At 39.6% G+C, this 12,728-nt stretch overlaps 1 pseudogene; it reads right to left on the reverse strand.

Annotated features, from left to right (window-relative positions):
* Positions 1-4,683: 4,683 nt before the first annotated feature.
* Positions 4,684-5,725, reverse strand: LOC141434397 (uncharacterized; annotated as a pseudogene).
* Positions 5,726-12,728: the final 7,003 nt, after the last annotated feature.

A 12,728-nucleotide genomic window follows, 5' to 3' on the forward strand; every position in this document is an offset into this window, starting at 1 on the left:
CTGTTAATAAAATAAAAGATGCAATTTATGTACCTTCTTTAAATAGTAATTTGATATCTGTTTATAAGGCTGTAGAAAAAGGTTATAGTGTACTTTTTGATAAAAATGGTTGTAATTTCTATAATTCTGATACCTTTTCTTTTGTAGGTGACTCTATTCTTCACGGTTCGCCCTATAGAGGTCTGTACAAATTAGACTGTACTGTCAATATGCCTCGCGATGTAGCTTGTGATGTGCACTCTGACTCCGCTACTAGGTACCAGTTATGGCACAAGCGTTTGGGTCATCTGTGTCGCATCGGTATGAACCATTTAAGAGATAGTCATGTAGGTGTAGAGTTTACAGAAATTGACAAAGAGAGTTGCGTAGCCTGTATCGAAGGTAAGCAAGCTCGCAAACCGTTTAAGAAAATAGCCTATAAACCAGCTACGTCTTTGCTTGAGTTGATACATAGCGACATCTGTGGACCGATGTCAGAAACCTCTCTACAAGGTAACAAGTATGCCTTATTATTTGTAGATGATTATACACGCTTTATTTTTATATATTTTATTTCTTCGAAGACAGAAGTGAAAGAAAAGTTTTGCCATTTCCAAAAATTAGTGGAACGGCAAACTGGAGCTCAAATAAAAGCTGTTAGGACGGACAATGGAGGTGAATATGTCAACAAAGAACTGTCAGATCATTTTCGTACTAATGGTATTGTGCACCAAACGACAGTGAAGTACAGTCCGCAACAAAATGGATTAGCAGAACGAACTATACGCTCAGTAATCGAGAAAGCTCGTTCTATGTTGGCACAGTGTTCTCTCTCCAAAGCGTATTGGGAAGACGCGGTACAAACTTCGGTGTATTTAAAGAATAGGTCCCCCCATCGCGCGCTTAACAACTTAACTCCTTTTGAGAAATTGTATGACCGTAAACCGAATCTAAGTAACCTTAGGGTTTTCGGGTGTCGAGCTTTGATTCATGTACCTGATTGTCAACGGAAGAAATTTGATATGAAAGCGATTGAATGTATCTTTGTTGGATATTCAGATGATCCAAATAGTTACATATTCAGAGACCCTCAATATCCAAGAAGGTTTACTAAGTCACGTGACGTTACATTCTTCGAAGGTTGCTTCACAAGTTTGAAGAACAATAAATTGAATGAAGAGCCAAGTACGTCCAAAAACGTTCCAGTATCTGGTCCTGTCATACTGTTAGACAATATGAGACCGGTACAAGAACGAGAAGATAGGTTGGTAGAGTCCCCTGCTCCTGTATGCGAGGAAAATGTATCTAGAGAGTCGAATGCCTCTCCTAGTACTATTCATGAGGCAAATGATATGTTACAGGAAGAATTTCATGATGCTTCTGCTGATCCACTTCCTGAAACGTCATGTCCACCTGAGACTGAGGTATTGGAGGACTGTCCTGTGGTAGAAGATCGGAGATATCCAGCTAGAGATAGAAAACCTCCAGATTATTTCTCCTATCACACATTAGCTGAGGACAGAGAACCTCAAACGTACTCTCAAGCCATGCGAGACGATGACGCGGATAAATGGAAGTCAGCCATGCAAGATGAGTATGATTCGCTAATGAAAATGAATACATGGAAGCTGGTGGACAGGCCTGATCGTAAAATAATTCCCTGCAAATGGGTGTACAAGTTGAAGACAGATACACACGGTAATATCACTAGGTATAAAGCTAGACTAGTAATAAAGGGCTTTAATCAAGTCGCGGGAGTAGATTACCACGAGACTTTTTCGCCGGTGATCAGACATTCATCTCTGCGTACTTTATTTGCCTTAGCCGCCGAAATGGACCTTAAAATGCATCACTTGGATGTCGACACTGCCTTTTTGAATGGCGACCTAGAAGAGGAGGTCTACATGGACCAGCCTCAAGGTTTTGTGAAGAAGGGCCATGAAGATAAGGTATGTCTCCTGCAAAAGTCCTTATATGGGCTAAAGCAAGCCCCTCGTGCGTGGAACATTAAACTTAACGAAACCTTGTCTAAAATAGGTTTTAATAGGCTGCCTACTGAACCATGTGTATATAAGAAACTCATTGGTTCTGAAATAATATTACTGGCCATATTTGTTGATGACCTAATTATATTTTACAAGAACGACACTTCGTATGTCAAAGTCAAAAGTGATTTACAAAAATACTTTTCACTCAAAGACTTAGGGCCGTTGAAATATTATTTAGGAATAAATATTGATTGTAATGATGGAAAAGTTACTATAAATCAAAAGTCGTACATTACTTCGCTACTGAAGAAGTACGCATTACAGAATGCAAAGGAATTTGACACGCCATTAGCTAATAGCAAGCTAGCTGCTGATTCTGAAGGTAAGGAGTCAACTTATGATTATCAGCAGATAATTGGCTGTCTTATGTATCTTGCTGTGAATACACGGCCAGATATTGCGTTTGCTGCCAGTTATTTGAGCCAATTTAATACTAAATGTGGCAAAATCATTGGCTAGCGGCAAAACGGGTGCTTCAATATTTAAAGCGCACTATAGATTATTCTATAATCTATAGGAAAACTGGAATACCTCTTATGGGTTATACGGATGCTGACTGGGCAAATTGTACCAGTGATCGGCGCTCTTATACCGGTTACTGTTTCAAACTTGCAGATGGCCCGGTGTCATGGGCGTCAAAGAAACAGCCTACAGTGGCGTTGTCGTCAACTGAAGCCGAATATATGGCACTTACAGAAGCAGCAAAAGAGGCTACATATTTGCGTAGATTCATTGCTCAGGTATGTAGCAATAATGATCAATATCCTACTATAACTTTATACAGCGATAGTCAGAGTGCACAAAACTTGGCATATAATCCGTAAACCATGGTAGGACCAAGCACATTGACACGAAATTTCATTTTATTCGGGAAAAGGTGTCAGATAATATTATAAACTAAAATTCATTAGTTCGAGCAATATGTCTGCTGATGTGCTCACCAAATGTCTGGGTAAAACTGCACATCAAAGATGTATTCAAGGGTTAGGTTTAATTAATTTACCTAGTTGATACCTATATTTGTTTGAATTTTATGTTTTATAGTTCGTTGGTTTTATCTACTGTTTGGTTTGTGATGTTACATTTAAAGTATTCTGTTATGAGCAAGTTTATGTACAGAGAATTTTGATTATGGGCGGGTGTTAAAATAGGTACTCTATTGTTGTACATAGGTACTGGCTATTTTTATAAGCTTTTGTAATCAAATTTCTATTTCCTTATATTTAAACTTGACTGACATAATTGTTTATACTTTACTTCAATACAAATTCAATCAAAGCATGTCGTTTCTTTAACAATTTACTACACCAACGGCCCCTGCGCGGCCAGCGGGGTCACCGCCACTGTTCTCAATAAGCCATAATCCGGAAAACGAGGAAATATAGCTTGTGACATGGTTAACCACTTGAACGTTTGTAAGAGAATTTAAGAATAAAAAGTACACAATTCAACGAACTAGGATAACCTAGGGTTGTTCTAATAGTCACTTTGGATCACTACCACCAATTTACAAGCGAGTAAGATTATACATTGACATTGACGGAATCATCGACAGTATCGATGGAGCGTGGATGGAGCTATACTAAAAAAAATAATGAAAGTACTTCTGCTTAACGACAGGATTAGCGAATTCTTCTGCAAAGCAGCAGTACTTGCATTAGATATTGTGGTGTTTGTTTACAATCAGGTGACCCGCTTAATTTTTTGTCACCCTATTTCATAAACATAGGTAACTAGCTTTGGATAATTTTCAAGCACCGCGTAATCTGAGCCCCATGGATCGGACTACTATGTTAGCAGGATGTTCCAATTTGGTCTGGACTGACGCAGGGTTGACTGTTCTCAACAAGCCATGACGTGAACTAGGTAATGTAGCCTGTGACACGGGCTGATCACCTGAAGGATTATGAGAGAATTGAATTTTTGGATCGAATGCATAAACGACGGCATTAAGAAACCTAAGCGGTATGATTAAGCATGAAGCTCACATTTTAAAAGTACGTCAGCAAAGATCACATTAGTTGGTGATTATTTCATTAAAACGTATCATCGATTTAATTTGCCACACCTTGAATGGCGCAGCCAAATAGACAATCTGCTCTCGTGATGTATTGACATGACCCCTATATTAAATCTTCCCAAGACGATTGACCCAGGAGCGATCTGTAATTTGCCGCATGTGGAGCATGATGTATCGGCTTCAGGTGAGGTCACGTTCCCAGGACGACGGATGATGATGGATCATCCGCGCTTTGTTCTGCCGCCCCGCCGTCTGTCCCGGCGACAAATTTAGGGTCATCCCGTCTTTGCTTTAGCCTATTGTTACAACTAATTGTACTAAAACACCCCGCAAAAAGCGGTTGTACTGTACTGAATAAAAATTTTGTACATCGTGTTTTGTTGGCAATAACTTAAGCCGTGCCACAAAGCAACGGTGCTACACGTTCTAGTCCGAATTGATGAAGCCGATATATTATAAGCCAAGTTTTCAAAAAGATTACCAACTTAGCCTCAGGAAATTCAGATGACTCATGGCTTTCTGTTTTTTAAGACATCATTAGCGAAGCGACATAAATCCTAGATACCAAGATACCATATTATATGGGTTGTCAGCATGTAAATTATGATCTAAAAAGTTCTCACTTATAATTTGTGGTTATAGTGCATGTCGAGTGTTCCGTTCCGTTAGTGGAGAGTCGGCGGCGGCTCGGTGGGTCGGATAATGCCGCGCCCGGACACGCGGCGTGCGCGCGCTCCCACCGCCGACAACAGTTACTGACACAAAACGTCGTGGGCCTCACAATTCAATATATTTCAGAGTAATTTGATGTTCATTAAAGAAACTCTGGGACCGTGAACCAGAACACAATGGTTGAATGGCCATTTGTTGCTGCCGTTGAAAGGCACAATAATAATTCTGAAGTAGTTATTCACGCGGCAGTTAGGCGCTTACGAAACGAAACGTCGTTTCGTGACGGAGGAGCCATTTTGTTGTTAAGTGACCGCCGCGCGATGGTGCGGATTGATAAATATTACAACTAAACTCGGACAATGCGAACGGCACTAACCTTGTTGGCTGTTTTTTCTAGTTGTTTTTTTCTCCTTCATCCAAGGGTACTCGGGCACGTTGAGGCCGCCGCCGGGCGAGGGCAGGTCAGGCGCGTAGCCCGGCGGCGTGTGCTGCGGGCTGAGCTCGCCCGCGCCCAGCTGCGGTAGCGCCGTCATGAACTCGGCCATGGAGGGCTGGCTGTTGATGAAGCCGGTCTCGGTGCAGGTCTCGAGCATGGGGTGCGGCGCGCCGGCGGCCGTCACGGCGGCCAGCCAGAACCCGTTGCCGCCGTGCTCCATGCGGTCCGGCGCCGGCCCCATCGGCGGTGTGCCGCGGCTCTTCACCGCGAACTCCTCCTCCATCTCATCGCGCACCCCCATGCCGACTCTCACGGGCTTGCCTCGGAGGGGGAACTCTTCGCATTTTATCTTGCGCACGAGCGGGTTACTGTCGAGTGGCAGTGCGGCTGTGTTGCATATCTCTTGCATCGCTGCCGGTGCCGGAGCGCGCGCCCCTCGACCAATGCGTGATCATCCACGTGACGATTCAGTCTTCCGTTTCGCATGCGTTAACATTTTCGCTTACGCATTAGTATGTTTAGTTTGAACGCTTTGTAAATCTATTGCACTGGGTTTTGTTGACAGCGTCATTATATCTGAAAAAGACATAGCAATATCAAAATTTTATACAAAACTAAGCAACTTGTTTCAGAGGAGCCTATACAAACGAGGTTAGTTAGTTACATAGGATCGTGTTTAGTTTGTGATTACTTATTCAGGGCTCGATCGAGCTGTTAACTGGGTAGGACAGGACAAGGCCCTAATTCTCCCCACTTCGGTGCCAAATTATGAGCTGCTAAATTGAATGTAGCGGGAGGCTGTCTCGGTTATTCCGCAATTATCCGCGGACGTTCGTCATTACCGCGGTTTTGTGTCGAATAATTTGGGTGTTTGACGTCGTGATGAACCCGTAATGAGTGCCCGATGTTCATTGTTGTAATAACGCGCGTTATGAAGCGTAAAGCGCAAAATGAGACAACAATAAAGTTATTAAAATTGTTATGAGGTACGTTACCGCAGCCTGATGAGTTTGGTCAGGTTTATCTAAATTGTGCTACGCGTGGGCGTTAAGTGCATGCGTGACCTTCAGTTGAATAGTCTACAATTTTATGCTCATGGAAGTTAGATAAGTGGTCTACGGTCACAGTTTTCAATATGATGAATTGCCCATTATGGAAGTTATACTAGTATTAGCTTAACCGTCAGTATTAATCTGACTTCCTAATTTATAGGAATGAAACTCATAAATTTATTAAATTATAAAATCTATGGGATATATTTCTTGAAATAACTAAGTATGTATAATCAGAATATAAGACGAGGAGATTTATTTAAGAACCTGTACTTTGATGATGTTCTATAATAAAATAATTATGCACATGACGTAAACATAAGGGGTCATATAAAGACGGAAGAGTGTCAAAATACATAAAGTTGAAAAGCGTAGTTGGTCGAAATAAATAATGGTTCATATGACGCATTTATGCAACCGTGGAATGTACAGTGATTTTTAGGTTGGTTTAATTTCTTAACAATCCTTAACTTTTTCTTGGCGCTAGCTCAGTGATCCAAAGTGAATCTTGGCCTCCGACAACTTGTAACCTTGTATTTTGATACAAGACAAGCGACATACTTAGTTCTATTTCCTCTTAAGTATGTACAGTACGTGAATCACGTCCAACTTAAAAATGGCAATCTTCTTCCAACATGAGTGACAAGCGGTTTTTTATCACGTCGACGCACCCCGTTAGGGCCCGACCCGCGGACGTGTGGCGTCGCCTTTATAGCCCGCAACTGGTGGACACCCCACACAGACCCTCCGGCCTAGATGTAAACTCGAAAACGTTCACGATTCCCCACTGAATGGCGCGCCCAGACCGAATGTCAATTAAAATTCAAACCGCGTTCGAAATACGATTTTTTCCACTGGAATTTGCGGAGCGCCCGAGAGAAATGGCGGGAACGTACCTTTTTGTTTTATTTTATTTTTTTGAAAATGGAACGGCTGGCGGTTAAACTTATTTTAATGCGTATGGGTTGGTCTGTGTTTTGAATTAAAATTTCCCGCCTGATTCCGGCAGCGTATGGGAACGGGCAATGAAATGTAATTTCCTTTTGCATCATAATGCGAAGCTGATGCGTAAGTTGTGTTTATCTATGGGAGCAAATACCGGTTCACCTTTGAGGCTTGGCTTAACATGAAGGCGGCTGGAAGATATATTTTTTTAGAGGGATAAGATAATTTCGTGTGTTAGTACCTACTTAATTTCGCTAGCTGTATAACTCTCCACGTTGGAGCGCATCAGCATAAGCATTGTTTGGAGGCAAGATACTGTGTACATGTTGGGTAGCGATTCTTGCACAAGAAACACTTTCATACATAGATACGTAAATACATACAATCGCGTTATAGCCTCAAAAAACTGCTCCGAATTGTCGGCAGCAGCGCTACGGCTAAATTATTCCCCGTAAAAGAACCTTGCTGTGGGAGAGCATTCCTATTTGCATAGCGTGGTGCTCCTAAATTTGGCGAGATCCCTCTTGTATCGGGGTGCAGGTTTTACGCGGCGTTTCACTTTTCCGAAATTCCCTCAGGGGGCCCTTAAAAACGCATAAAAACGGGAGCAGCGCCTACTTATGAATTTGTTTATGGCGCCATTTTAGAGCTACGTGTAGTGTGAAATCTGGCGGCTTATGAAACGGCCGTATAGCTAATTTAATGTTCAAATCTTTATTGAAATGAACGAATAAAGTAAGTGTTTTACGGGTTTCGTTTACTTTTAGGTCTATTGACGGGTATATTAATTTTGTAGATATAACCTTGACTTTTAAATTGAAATGCTTGGGCAGACTCGTTTACAAACCAGATGATATATAAAGTATTATTTAGCTACTGCCTTGTCATGTATTTATTAAAAATGATATTAATTGATGTACATAGATTAATAGGCGCTTGCAATCAATCAATCTCTTTAGCATATTCATAACAGACATGATAACCATGTTTCTAGCTACATTAAAGACACTCTAACCCCACACTCCATATAACCAACAGTCAAGGACCACGTCTCTGAGCTATATGTAATTACTGGCAACACACACTGGTTGATGACCACAGACTAACAAATCTCTATACTTCTCACATGGTATAAATTCAATCCATGTGCTTTGTATACAGGTATAAGTATAAATAGGCATATAGAGCAGTGGGCGGCCTCCGGACGCACGCTATTCGATTCCCTGAAGAGGAAATAGTTACGGAAGGCAAATTGGACCCTAACTACTAGTTAGAGACTCGGACACGCAGACCAGAGGTTATTTACTTCGCTTTGTGCTACGATACTTGGTGCTGAGTCAGTAACGTTTACGCTTATAAGAATAAGTAGCTATTGTGCTCACAGTAATGGGAGTATCTCAGGTGTGACATGTGGATCATCATTTTTAACCGACTTCAAAAAAAAGGAGGAGGTTATCAATTCGGTTGTATTTTTTTTTTAATGTTTGTTACCTCAGAACTCCGTTATTTATGAACCGATTTGAAAATTTTTTTTTGAGTTCGTCTAGAAATGCTTTCAATTAGGTCTCATAAGCAGCAAATTTGGATCTGATGATCGGATCTTAAGGAAATCGAGGGAACTCTTCAAATATTGTAGGGACACCTATGGTAATTTGGATATATTTAGCAGTAACTCGTGCATTTGCTCTTGCAAATCATAATTTGGTGAAGTGGAACTGATGATGAAGACCAGATTTGACCAACGGAACTACTACTATCAATAACAAGTATTTCACGGGTTAAATTTAAATTATCATGATTAATATACTTACCTAGATAAGCGACTAAGAAGAAGCTTTAAGTTAATGATTCTTTCGAACTGATCTGATGCTGAAGCCAGAAGGTAGGCAACGGAACTCTGTTATAAAACAACGTAACTAAGTCGTGTTTGGGCTTAATGGAATCGTTGTGAGATGTTCTTTGGCCACGAATCACTAAAAAGCGAGAAATAAAGAAAAATTTTAACAAAAAAGTAAAACCGACTCCAAAAAATAAAAAAAAATAACAAAAAATGGAACCGACTACAAAACCCTTGAAAATATTTTTCTAGGTAAGTAGGTACGTACTAGCTCGAAGTCGGTGACTCAGCACGACCCAGCAGGAGGGATTGAAACCCATAGTATGTAGGTGAGGTAGACGATTATTGTAAATGTCCCACTCCTGCTGGCTCGTGCTGAGGCACCGACTTCGAGCTAGTACGTACCTACTTACCTAGAAAAATATTTTCAAGGGTTTTGTAGTCGGTTCCATTTTTTGTTATTTTTTTATTTTATTGGAGTCGGTTTTACTTTTTTTTTTTTTTTTTTTTTAAATATTTGCTCCGTAGTGGTTGGCTCGTATGGGGTTATGCGGGAGGCCTGCCTTGTATCCAACAGTGGACGTCATACGGTGAAACATGATGATGATTGGTTATTAACTCTAAAGGTAAATAATTAGGTATCTATGTTTCATATTTTTTTTTAAATAATACTAGTTTAAAAAACCAAGAAACAAACTTTGCATGACTGTTCCATCATTAGACCCTGATACTAATACCATTCTTGGTTGAGATATACAATAATATCGAACATGACAGCGTGGTGCTCAAATTCGTCTCATTAAGCAATGCCTCATTTGTGAAGTGAAGTCTTCTTGACAGTGGACCCTAATCTGGATCTGGATCAATCGTCATTTTATTTTTTATTTTTATTTTATTGATTCAGAATTCAGACAAACAAACTACACTTTCTTGCACTTTTTAGTTTATTTCGGTATTCACATCATTTTTTTTATCATTTCGTAGGTACGTCAAAAATGACGGTTGCAATGTTTACAATTTACAAGAAATCATTGAAATTAGATAAATCATCATAATGTCTCTTTTATACTATTTATATAAAAAAGGCTAAAATTATAAAAAAAAGCAACGTCAAAAAATCAGATAAAGCAAATGAGTGATTCTACAGTGATCAGAAGATAACTTTGCTTCAATTTTCAGAAGGCATTATTATGTTATTTTTTTACAGGAAACTAAACCTTGCTCAAAAGGTGCAAGATTTAATGTTAGATCGGTTAGAAATATAAGTTAGAACGTTGTAATAGTGAGGTAGTTATATGTAATGCTTAATAGTGTCATTATGTTACTAATAGCGATGTTAATCGTTGTGTAGGATAGTTTATATGAGCGCAAAAGTATCGCATGCCAAAGAGGTTGGTATGTAATAGTGGGTTTTTTTTTATTCGACGCCGAAACAACTCGATTCCATCGGATCGCCTAAATATAATTCGTGACGTCATTGATGACAAGTGCGACAAAGGTTGTATGTACTATGTGTATGGTTGCATGTGAGATATGTCGCATCCGAAAACATAATAACTGACGCTCCTCTGCCTCCGGATTGTCTAACAAAATTTTTCTCCCTACTGAGGCTTTATTATCTAACACATTTGGAATCACAATAGTTCTTACTACTTCGTTCTGACACATGGCATAAGACGAGGGTAGAAAGAGATGTTGAATGCGATCACGAACGTCAGTGTGTTAGACAACACGGTCTCTGTTTTGTCACTAAGCGACAAGGCGAGGTTTTGTTGTAAGCGACTAATATGAAAGCATCGAATGTGGGCTTATAATCAATTTGTACAAAATAATGTCAACACATCACAATTTATCTCAGTAAGCTGGTTCATACTTCGCTGAGCCTTGCTATTGAAACACTTAATCATTCTGGAATTGATTTGGATGATGATAACTAACTGACCGACAGGTGTCGCTGAACACAAAAATCTAAAATAGACTAAGCTGCCTGTGAAATCCATGAAATGAAGATACGAGTACTTAGTGGTTAAATGATTGGTATAGCAACAGTGTTTGATGTAAAACAATACAATAGGACTTATTTAATACGCACAAAGATTCTTTAAAATTGCCTTATACGTCTGACGTCATGTTGCTGCCTACAGTCATATTGATATACTTATGGTGTCTTTTTGAAATAGTAACCATAAGTGTATTGGTAAGTATCTATTCAATGCAAATATTTCATTTTTAGGATTTCGTAGTCCTACAAGGGATCTGTATCCCGGATCCGCTAACTCAACATGGTAACGGTACTTCTTTAACATTGTACAGTCAAAGGCAAAGATATCGACACGGCTAAAGTTGCAAAAATATGTATACACGTCTTTATGCATTTAAAATTACGGCCGTGTATACATATTTTCGCAACTTTGGCCGTGTCGATATCTTTGCCCTTGACTGTACAGTGAAATCAAATCTAAACCATAAATAACCCCTACAAGTCATACAACGCGAAATACGCGAACTACTGACAAAGTGGCATACAGGGTGTAGCGGAAAGTATACGTCATAATTCTGGTCGTAAACGTCTGGGGAGCATCACCGAGGATGTTGATGGATCGCCAGGGGTGAAGGAATCTCGAAGTGATGCTACATCGGGATTTAATTCATTTAGGTGATAGTCGAGTGGTTGCAGGGTGTTTCATCGTATGTGTAGAAATGAAGCTGATAGTGATGTTTATATTTAGTGGTATAAGTTAGGGAGTCGAACACATATTTTGCACATTTTAAATAAAAAATTCAACTCACTATTTATTTAATCGTATGGCGTAAAACATTAAACAATTTCACTATTATGAGTCAGAACGGACCAACTAGATCGATCTTTTTTGGAGAGTCCTTAAAAATAGACAAATTTAAATTAAATCAATACGTAATTGGATAATTAAATTTGATTCACGTAATTTTCCAAATACATATGTCTACGAGAGCTAATATTATTTTAAATGTGAATAAAATGGAAAGATAAACTAGCATCTTTCACGTTTAGTACCTACTATGTAATGTGAAATACACCTATTCCACGTAAATGAGGTCGCCTCTACATTGTTCCCACAATCTCTCATTAATCTACGCACAGATGACAAAATCCACCGAGTATTGTATCAAGCTGTACCTCAAATATCAGTAATTACTCGTAAGAAGCGTGTCCTTTCAGATTGAAGAGTGATGGATCACCGAAGGGGTGCAGTGCGCGGTACCGCGCTTCGCAATTTACAGATCTTGAATTTGGTTTATCTTTTATAGAGCAGCAACGAATAAATATTTCAACGGAAGTGGAATTTTCATTGAAAAGGAAAATAGTACCATTAGGGTCACACATGTGTTTGTCTGTAATGTGACAGGTAAGCTCGTCCGAGTGCTGGACACGCCAATGCCAATAGACGACACCCTGCTGTCATCTCTATTGCTAATGACATAAGATTTAAAATGACAACTATAGGGACACAGTGACAAGCACACGTAAATAGTTCAAATGAATAGTTGAAATTTGGTATTCCTAGTGCCATCCACGAAGACGCGTGATTTTGACAAAATTAGACATTAATGATATTGTATTTAAGAACCATGGCACGCGTCATCGTGAATGACTCTACCTATAAAAGATGCATTTTTGTAGATAATTTATCTCGAGATAGCAAAAGTCTTATGTTTTAATAGGTAATGAATTACAAGATTATGAATAGCTCATTAAAAC

This window comes from Choristoneura fumiferana, chromosome 13 (assembly GCF_025370935.1).
Source record: "Choristoneura fumiferana chromosome 13, NRCan_CFum_1, whole genome shotgun sequence".
Lineage (NCBI taxonomy): Eukaryota > Metazoa > Arthropoda > Insecta > Lepidoptera > Tortricidae > Choristoneura > Choristoneura fumiferana.